Raw genomic sequence first — 10000 nt, forward strand, 5'->3', positions numbered from 1 at the left:
CCCTCCCGCTTTCTCCTCTCTCTCCGGCCTCGCCTGGCGCGGCACGAGTGGGGCGCCCCCGGCCAGGGCGCCCTGCCTGTCCGCTCAGCGTGCGCTGGGAGTTGGGAGACTGTCGGGGCGGGCAACCGCGGCGTCGGCCTTCGCCTCATCCGGCTAGCCGGAGTGGAGCGCGCCGTGCAGCGTGGTGTCCACGGCCCCCGTCGGTCGGCAGCTCGGCCAGCTGCTCGACCTTCGGGGCCACCTCCTCCCTGCCTTCCTCGCCGGCCGTCGGTTAACCAGTTGCCCAGGCTGGACTTGGTGCGTGCGGGAAGACGGGTGCAGCTGTGGCCTCGGTTACCGAGTTGCCCCGACTGGACTTGGTGCGTGCGGGAAGACGGGTGCTGCTATGGCCTCGGTTAACGAGTTGCCCCGGCTGGACTTGGTGCGGGAAGAGAGAGGTGGAATTGTGGCCCGGGTTAACGAGTTGCCCGGGCTCTCCGCCGGCTGCGGGCAGTTTTGGTTAACGAGTTGCCCAGCCAACTTTTTGGCGCGGTTAGGGGCATAATTAGTGTTGTCCCCCTTGGCGGTAAAGTTAGGCGCCTCTTCGTTAACCGGCGCCGCTGCGTTAGCCGAAGCTCGCCTCGGTCGGTCGGTGGGCGGCCCTCCGGCGGGATTGCTCCCACCGTGGATGGATGGCGCGCCTCGACCGGCCAGAGGCCGTGGAACCCGCCCGCCCGAAAGTCCCAAGTTGTGACTCGAGACATCGGGTAGGCGCGGGGAGCTCCGGTGGTCCGGCCGAAAATGCCGCCGCCCGGCCGGCACAGCCCTCCGAATCGGTCCCCAGGCGGACTTCCGCCAGTGGGAATTGGTCCGAAAATTCGTACGGGCAAAGTTGAGATTCGGCCGTAAATGCCGCCACGCGGCCCGGGTTAACGATGTGGGGAGGCCCGTGCCGCCTGTCGACCACTCCTCGGTGATCGTGAAAACCGCCTCCCCATATATCTGCAGGAACCCCGCCAATGCCCCCGTACAGAAATCGCATGTGTCAAAGGGGCGGCCGAACTTGACCCCGGCGGCCGGGGCTCTGGAACTCCCGGCCGGCAGTGGCCGGCAAATCCGACCCGCATCCGGACTTCCGAGCCAGACTTGGTTAACGAATTGCACCTGGGTAACCAAAACTCCCTGGACCACCCGATCTCCGGACACATGGTTCAAGCTCACACACCCACACACCCACCCACCCACCCACCGCGCGGGCCCCGTGCGCCGTAGTATTGGAAGAGGTGGGCTGCGCCAGCTGGTTTTTTTTATCGAATTGTCAGGGTCCGGTCGGGTTAAGGATTTGACAGGGCCAGCTTGACGAAATTCAGTGAAGCGCGGGTATTCGGCGGGAGTAACTATGACTTAAGGCGGGGGGCCCATGGGCCAGCAAGGAGTTTCTGGTGAACATCGGCCGGGACATTTTGACGGCGTGGCAAGAACTAGTTGTTATTGAGGGCGAAGGGTTTGTCCTCAGCGGGTTGATTGTCGAATTGTCGGGACTGCCGGGCCGGTTAGCGATTTGCCCGGCCGGCTTGGTTAACCATTTGCCCGAGCCGGGTTGGTTACCGAATTGTCAGGGTTGGGCTTGGTTAACCATTTGCCCGAGCCGGGTTGGTTAATGAATTGCCATGGCCGGGTTGATTAACGCATTGTCAGGGTTGGGCTTGGTTAACGATTTGCCCGAGCAGGGTGGGTGAACGCATTGTCAGGAGCGTGCGCGGTTGGTTCACGAAACTGCCTGTTCCGGGTTTCTAGAGCGTTGTCAGGCCCGGCCGGCCGGGTTAGCAGGTTGCCAGACCCAACTTGACGAAATTCAGTGCGGCGCGGGTAAACGGCGGGAGTAACTATGACTCTCTTAAGGTAAGGAGGGGGGCCCATGGGCCAGCAAGGAGTTTCTGATGAACATCGGCCGGGACATTTTGACGGCGGGGCAAGAACTAGTTGTTATTGAGGGCGAAGGGTTTGTCCTCAGCTGGTTGATTGTCGAATTGTCGGGACTGCCGGGCCGGTTACCGATTTGCCCGGCCGGCTTGGTTAACCATTTGCCCGGGCCGGGTTGGTTAACGAATTGTCAGGTTTGGGCTTGGTTAACCATTTGCCCGGGCCGGGTTGGTTAGCGAATTGTCATGGTTGGGTTGGTTAACGAATTGTCGGCCCATGGGCCAGCAAGGAGTTTCTGATGAACATCGGCCGGGACATTTTGACGGCGGGGCAAGAACTAGTTGTTATTGAGGGCGAAGGGTTTGTCCTCAGCTGGTTGATTGTCGAATAGTCGGGGCTGCCGGGCCGGTTACCGATTTGCCCGGCCGGCTTGGTTAACCATTTGCCCGGGCCGGGTTGGTTAGCGAATTGTCAGGTTTGGGCTTGGTTAACCATTTGCCCGGGCCGGGTTGGTTAGCGAATTGTCATGGTTGGGTTGGTTACCGAATTGTCGGGTTTGGGCTTGGTTAACGATTTGCCCGAGCAGGGTGGGTGAACACATTGTCAGGAGCGTGCGCAGTTGGTTCACGAAACTGCCTGTTCCGGGTTTCTAGAGCATTGTCAGGCCCGGCCGGCCGGGTTAGCGCCTTGCCAGACCCAACTTGACGAAATTCAGTGCAGCGCGGGTAATCGGCGGGAGTAACTATGACTCTCTTAAGGTAAGGAGGGGGGGCCCATGGGCCAGCAAGGAGTTTCTGATGAACATCGGCCGGGACATTTTGACGGCGGGGCAAGACGTAGTTGTTATTGAGGGTGAAGGGTTTCTCCTCAGCTGGTTGATTGTCGAATAGTCGGGGCTGCCGGGCCGGTTACCGATTTGCCCGGCCGGCTTGGTTAACCATTTGCCCGGGCCGGGTTGGTTAACGAATTGTCAGGTTTGGGCTTGGTTAACCATTTGCCCGGGCCGGGTTGGTTAGCGAATTGTCATGGTTGGGTTGGTTACCGAATTGTCGGGTTTGGGCTTGGTTAACGATTTGCCCGAGCAGGGTGGGTGAACACATTGTCAGGAGCGTGCGCAGTTGGTTCACGAAACTGCCTGTTCCGGGTTTCTAGAGCATTGTCAGGCCCGGCCGGCCGGGTTAGCGGCTTGCCAGACCCAACTTGACGAAATTCAGTGCAGCGCGGGTAATCGGCGGGAGTAACTATGACTCTCTTAAGGTAAGGAGGGGGGCCCATGGGCCAGCAAGGAGTTTCTGATGAACATCGGCCGGGACATTTTGACGGCGGGGCAAGAACTAGTTGTTATTGAGGGCGAAGGGTTTGTCCTCAGCTGGTTGATTGTCGAATTGTCGGGACTGCCGGGCCGGTTACCGATTTGCCCGGCCGGCTTGGTTAACCATTTGCCCGGGCCGGGTTGGTTAACGAATTGTCAGGTTTGGGCTTGGTTAACCATTTGCCCGGGCCGGGTTGGTTAGCGAATTGTCATGGTTGGGTTGGTTAACGAATTGTCGGCCCATGGGCCAGCAAGGAGTTTCTGATGAACATCGGCCGGGACATTTTGACGGCGGGGCAAGAACTAGTTGTTATTGAGGGCGAAGGGTTTGTCCTCAGCTGGTTGATTGTCGAATAGTCGGGGCTGCCGGGCCGGTTACCGATTTGCCCGGCCGGCTTGGTTAACCATTTGCCCGGGCCGGGTTGGTTAGCGAATTGTCAGGTTTGGGCTTGGTTAACCATTTGCCCGGGCCGGGTTGGTTAGCGAATTGTCATGGTTGGGTTGGTTACCGAATTGTCGGGTTTGGGCTTGGTTAACGATTTGCCCGAGCAGGGTGGGTGAACACATTGTCAGGAGCGTGCGCAGTTGGTTCACGAAACTGCCTGTTCCGGGTTTCTAGAGCATTGTCAGGCCCGGCCGGCCGGGTTAGCGCCTTGCCAGACCCAACTTGACGAAATTCAGTGCAGCGCGGGTAATCGGCGGGAGTAACTATGACTCTCTTAAGGTAAGGAGGGGGGGCCCATGGGCCAGCAAGGAGTTTCTGATGAACATCGGCCGGGACATTTTGACGGCGGGGCAAGACGTAGTTGTTATTGAGGGTGAAGGGTTTCTCCTCAGCTGGTTGATTGTCGAATAGTCGGGGCTGCCGGGCCGGTTACCGATTTGCCCGGCCGGCTTGGTTAACCATTTGCCCGGGCCGGGTTGGTTAACGAATTGTCAGGTTTGGGCTTGGTTAACCATTTGCCCGGGCCGGGTTGGTTAGCGAATTGTCATGGTTGGGTTGGTTACCGAATTGTCGGGTTTGGGCTTGGTTAACGATTTGCCCGAGCAGGGTGGGTGAACACATTGTCAGGAGCGTGCGCAGTTGGTTCACGAAACTGCCTGTTCCGGGTTTCTAGAGCGTTGTCAGGCCCGGCCGGCCGGGTTAGCGGGTTGCCAGACCCAACTTGACGAAATTCAGTGCGGCGCGGGTAAACGGCGGGAGTAACTATGACTCTCTTAAGGTTAAGGAGGAGGGCCCATGGGCCAGCAAGGAGTTTCTGATGAACATCGGCCGGGACATTTTGACGGCGGGGCAAGAACTAGTTGTTATTGAGGGCGAAGGGTTTGTCCTCAGCTGGTTGATTGTCGAATCGTCGGGACTGCCGGGCCGGTCAACGATTTGCCCGGCCGGCTTGGTTAACCATTTGCCCGAGCCGGGTTGGTTAATGAATTGCCATGGCCGGGTTGATTAACGCATTGTCAGGGTTGGGCTTGGTTAACGATTTGCCCGAGCAGGGTGGGTGAACGCATTGTCAGGAGCGTGCGCGGTTGGTTCACGAAACTGCCTGTTCCGGGTTTCTAGAGCGTTGTCAGGCCCGGCCGGCCGGGTTAGCGGCTTGCCAGACCCAACTTGACGAAATTCAGTGCGGCGCGGGTAAACGGCGGGAGTAACTATGACTCTCTTAAGGTAAGGAGGGGGGCCCATGGGCCAGCAAGGAGTTTCTGATGAACATCGGCCGGGACATTTTGACGGCGGGGCAAGAACTAGTTGTTATTGAGGGCGAAGGGTTTGTCCTCAGCGGGTTGATTGTCGAATTGTCGGGACTGCCGGGCCGGTTAGCGATTTGCCCGGCCGGCTTGGTTAACCATTTGCCCGAGCCGGGTTGGTTACCGAATTGTCTGGGTTGGGCTTGGTTAACCATTTGTCCGAGCCGGGTTGGTTAATGAATTGCCATGGCCGGGTTGGTTAACGCAGTTTCAGGGTTGGGCTTGATTAACGATTTGCCCGAGCAGGGTTGGCTAACGCATTGTCAGGAGCGTGCGCGGTTGGTTCACGAAACTGCCTGTTCCGGGTTTCTAGAGCGTTGTCAGGCCCGGCCGGCCGGGTTAGCGGCTTGCCAGACCCAACTTGACGAAATTCAGTGCAGCGCGGGTAATCGGCGGGAGTAACTATGACTCTCTTAAGGTTAAGGAGGGGGGCCCATGGGCCAGCAAGGAGTTTCTGATGAACATCGGCCGGGACATTTTGACGGCGGGGCAAGAACTAGTTGTTATTGAGGGCGAAGGGTTTGTCCTCAGCTGGTTGATTGTCGAATCGTCGGGACTGCCGGGCCGGTCAACGATTTGCCCGGCCGGCTTGGTTAACCATTTGCCCGAGCCGGGTTGGTTAATGAATTGCCATGGCCGGGTTGGTTAACGCAGTTTCAGGGTTGGGCTTGATTAACGATTTGCCCGAGCAGGGTGGGTGAACGCATTGTCAGGAGCGTGCGCGGTTGGTTCACGAAACTGCCTGTTCCGGGTTTCTAGAGCGTTGTCAGGCCCGGCCGGCCGGGTTAGCGGCTTGCCAGACCCAACTTGACGAAATTCAGTGCGGCGCGGGTAAACGGCGGGAGTAACTATGACTCTCTTAAGGTAAGGAGGGGGGCCCATGGGCCAGCAAGGAGTTTCTGATGAACATCGGCCGGGACATTTTGACGGCGGGGCAAGAACTAGTTGTTATTGAGGGCGAAGGGTTTGTCCTCAGCGGGTTGATTGTCGAATTGTCGGGACTGCCGGGCCGGTTAGCGATTTGCCCGGCCGGCTTGGTTAACCATTTGCCCGAGCCGGGTTGGTTACCGAATTGTCTGGGTTGGGCTTGGTTAACCATTTGTCCGAGCCGGGTTGGTTAATGAATTGCCATGGCCGGGTTGGTTAACGCAGTTTCAGGGTTGGGCTTGATTAACGATTTGCCCGAGCAGGGTTGGCTAACGCATTGTCAGGAGCGTGCGCGGTTGGTTCACGAAACTGCCTGTTCCGGGTTTCTAGAGCGTTGTCAGGCCCGGCCGGCCGGGTTAGCGGCTTGCCAGACCCAACTTGACGAAATTCAGTGCGGCGCGGGTAAACAGCGGGAGTAACTATGACTCTCTTAAGGTTAAGGAGGGGGGCCCATGGGCCAGCAAGGAGTTTCTGATGAACATCGGCCGGGACATTTTGACGGCGGGGCAAGAACTAGTTGTTATTGAGGGCGAAGGGTTTGTCCTCAGCTGGTTGATTGTCGAATCGTCGGGACTGCCGGGCCGGTCAACGATTTGCCCGGCCGGCTTGGTTAACCATTTGCCCGAGCCGGGTTGGTTACCGAATTGTCTGGGTTGGGCTTGGTTAACCATTTGTCCGAGCCGGGTTGGTTAATGAATTGCCATGGCCGGGTTGGTTAACGCAGTTTCAGGGTTGGGCTTGATTAACGATTTGCCCGAGCAGGGTTGGCTAACGCATTGTCAGGAGCGTGCGCGGTTGGTTCACGAAACTGCCTGTTCCGGGTTTCTAGAGCGTTGTCAGGCCCGGCCGGCCGGGTTAGCGGCTTGCCAGACCCAACTTGACGAAATTCAGTGCAGCGCGGGTAATCGGCGGGAGTAACTATGACTCTCTTAAGGTTAAGGAGGGGGGCCCATGGGCCAGCAAGGAGTTTCTGATGAACATCGGCCGGGACATTTTGACGGCGGGGCAAGAACTAGTTGTTATTGAGGGCGAAGGGTTTGTCCTCAGCTGGTTGATTGTCGAATCGTCGGGACTGCCGGGCCGGTCAACGATTTGCCCGGCCGGCTTGGTTAACCATTTGCCCGAGCCGGGTTGGTTAATGAATTGCCATGGCCGGGTTGATTAACGCATTGTCAGGGTTGGGCTTGGTTAACGATTTGCCCGAGCAGGGTGGGTGAACGCATTGTCAGGAGCGTGCGCGGTTGGTTCACGAAACTGCCTGTTCCGGGTTTCTAGAGCGTTGTCAGGCCCGGCCGGCCGGGTTAGCGGGTTGCCAGACCCAACTTGACGAAATTCAGTGCGGCGCGGGTAAACGGCGGGAGTAACTATGACTCTCTTAAGGTAAGGAGGGGGGGCCCATGGGCCAGCAAGGAGTTTCTGATGAACATCGGCCGGGACATTTTGACGGCGGGGCAAGAACTAGTTGTTATTGAGGGCGAAGGGTTTGTCCTCAGCTGGTTGATTGTCGAATTGTCGGGACTGCCGGGCCGGTTAACGATTTGCCCGGCCGGCTTGGTTAACCATTTGCCCGAGCCGGGTTGTTTAGCGAATTGCCATGTATGGGTTGGTTAACGAATTGTCGGGTTTGGGCTTGGTTAACGACTTGACCGTGCAGGGTTGGTTAACGAATTGTCGGGGTTGGGCTTGGTTAACGATTTGCCCGAGTAGGGTTGGTTAGCGAATTGTCCGGGTCAGACTGGTTAACGAATTGGCATGTCCGAGTAGGTTAACGAATTGCCAGAGCCAGCTTGGTTAACGAATTGTCCGGCTGGGTTGGTGCACTCATTGCCAGGACAGGGTTGTTTAATGAATTGTCCGTTCCCAGTTGGTTCACGAATTGGCAAGGCCAGGGTGGTTAAGGAATTGTCCGGGCCAGGTTGGTTAACGAATTGCCCGTCCTGGCTGGTTAACGAATTGTCAGGGTCAGGTTGGTTAACGAATTGCCATGGCCGGGTAGGTTAACGAATTGCCAGAGCCAGCTTGGTTAACGAACTGTCCGGCCGGGTTGGTTAACGAATTGTCCGTTCCCAGTTGGTTCACGAATTGGCAAGGACAGGGTGGTTAACGAATTGTCCGGCCGGGTTGGTGCACTCATTGCCAGGACAGGGTTGGTTACCGAATTGTCCGTTCCCAGTTGGTTCACGAATTGGAAAACCAGGGTGGTTAAAGTATTGTCCGGGCCTGGTTGGTTAACGAATTGCCCGTCCTGGTTGGTTAACGAATTGTCCGGGTCAGGTTGGTTAACGAATTGCCAGGGTCTGGTTGGTTACCGAATTGTCCGGCCGGGTTGGTGCACTCATTGCCAGGACAGGGTTGGTTGACGAATTGCCCGTCCTGGTTGGTTAACGAATTGCCAGGGTCTGGTTGGTTACCGAATTGTCCGGCCGGGTTGGTGCACTCATTGCCAGGACAGGGTTGGTTAACGAATTGTCAGGGTCAGGTTGGTTAACGAATTGCCAGAGCCAGCTTGGTTAACGAATTGTCCGGCCGGGTTGGTTAACGAATTGTCCCGGCCAGGTTGGTTAACGAATTGCCAGAGCCAGCTTGGTTAACGAATTGTCCGGCCGGGTTGGTGCACTCATTGCCAGGACAAGGTTGGTTAACGAATTGCCCGGTTCCGAATGGTTAACGAATTGCCCGGTCCCGGTCGGTTCACGAATTGCCCGCCCGCTGATTGTTAACTTTTCGCACCGGCGGGGGATGGCTTGGGTAACGAGCCTCCAAGATCTGTCGGTTAACCATTTGCCCGGTGGCAATTCGTTAACCAAGTCCGCTCCGGAAGTCTGGATGGGGGTCGGATTTGCCGGCCGAGGCCGACCCGGAGTTCCAGAGGCTCGGCCGCCGGGGTCAGATTCGGCCGCCCCTTTGACACATGCAATTTCAGTACGGGGGCATTGGCGGGGTTCCTGCAGATATATAGGGAGGCCGTTTTCACGAGTTGTTGAAGTATTCGGTAGATGGCACCGGCCTCCCCAATTGGTTAACCCGGGCCACGCGGCAGCTTTTCCGCACGATTCCGAAGATTGCCGGTATGGATTTTCGGACAAATACCCAATCGCGGAAGTCTGTCAGCGGGACCTATTCGCAGGCCCATGCCGGCCGAGGGGCGGCATTTTCCGTATGACTACCGGTGCTCCGGCCGCCGAATGGAAACCTTGCCCGAATGAATTTCTGACAAAGTCCCGAGGCGGGAGCCAGTAAGGGGACGTATTCGGCGGGCCGTGCCGGCCGAGCGGCGGCATTTTCGGAGGGACAACCGCAGGTCCCGCCGTCGATCCGAGACCTTGGCTGAAGAGTCGAAAGTAATCTAAGTCCCGACTCGGAAGTCAGAATGAAGGCGACTTCGGGGCCCTCCTGCCGACCGAGGCGGCCGATCGACGGCGGCACTACCGGAGGGCCGCCCGCCGAGCCAGCCGCGTGCCCTCGGCGCCACGCCGGTTAACCAATTGCCGTCGGAAGCCTGTGAAGGTCGGATCTGCCCCGTCGGGCGGGCCCGAGGTGCCCCGCGACCGGCATGAGCTCCGGGCGTCGTGCCGCCGGTTTGACACATGTCATTGTTGCACGGTCTGTCGCGGCTCTGGTTAACGAGTTAGGCCCGGAAGTCACTATGGGGGTCGGATTTGCCCCGCCTGGCGGGGCCAGAGTGCGACCTTCCCGGTAGGACTTCCGGGAGGCATCCCGCCGACTTGACACATGCAATTTCTGTACGGGGGGATTGGCGGGGTTCCCGGAGATTTACGGGAACACGTTTTCCAGACACACTTAGCAGGGTGACTAGTGGTACGGTTGACACAGTGCAGAGTTCTAAGTGAGCCTTACTCAATTGTGACTCAGTAAGCGGGAGGCCGGGCGAGCTCCGACTTACAATGATAAAAGCTTTTTTTCGCTATTTCCGAAAAAAATGACAAAGTCCAAGAACGCAGCGGGGGCTGCGGACAGACAGAGTCTGAGCGCGGACCGCGGGCGGCGGCCGGCAGACCGACGGTGGCAAAAGCTTTATATCGATCCGAAAAGCAAAGAGGCATTGTGTGTACCAAGACGGAGAAGGGACAAGCCTGCCGCTGGTGCCCT

Source organism: Mobula birostris, unplaced genomic scaffold (genome assembly GCF_030028105.1).
Source record: "Mobula birostris isolate sMobBir1 unplaced genomic scaffold, sMobBir1.hap1 scaffold_2780, whole genome shotgun sequence".
NCBI lineage: Eukaryota > Metazoa > Chordata > Chondrichthyes > Myliobatiformes > Myliobatidae > Mobula > Mobula birostris.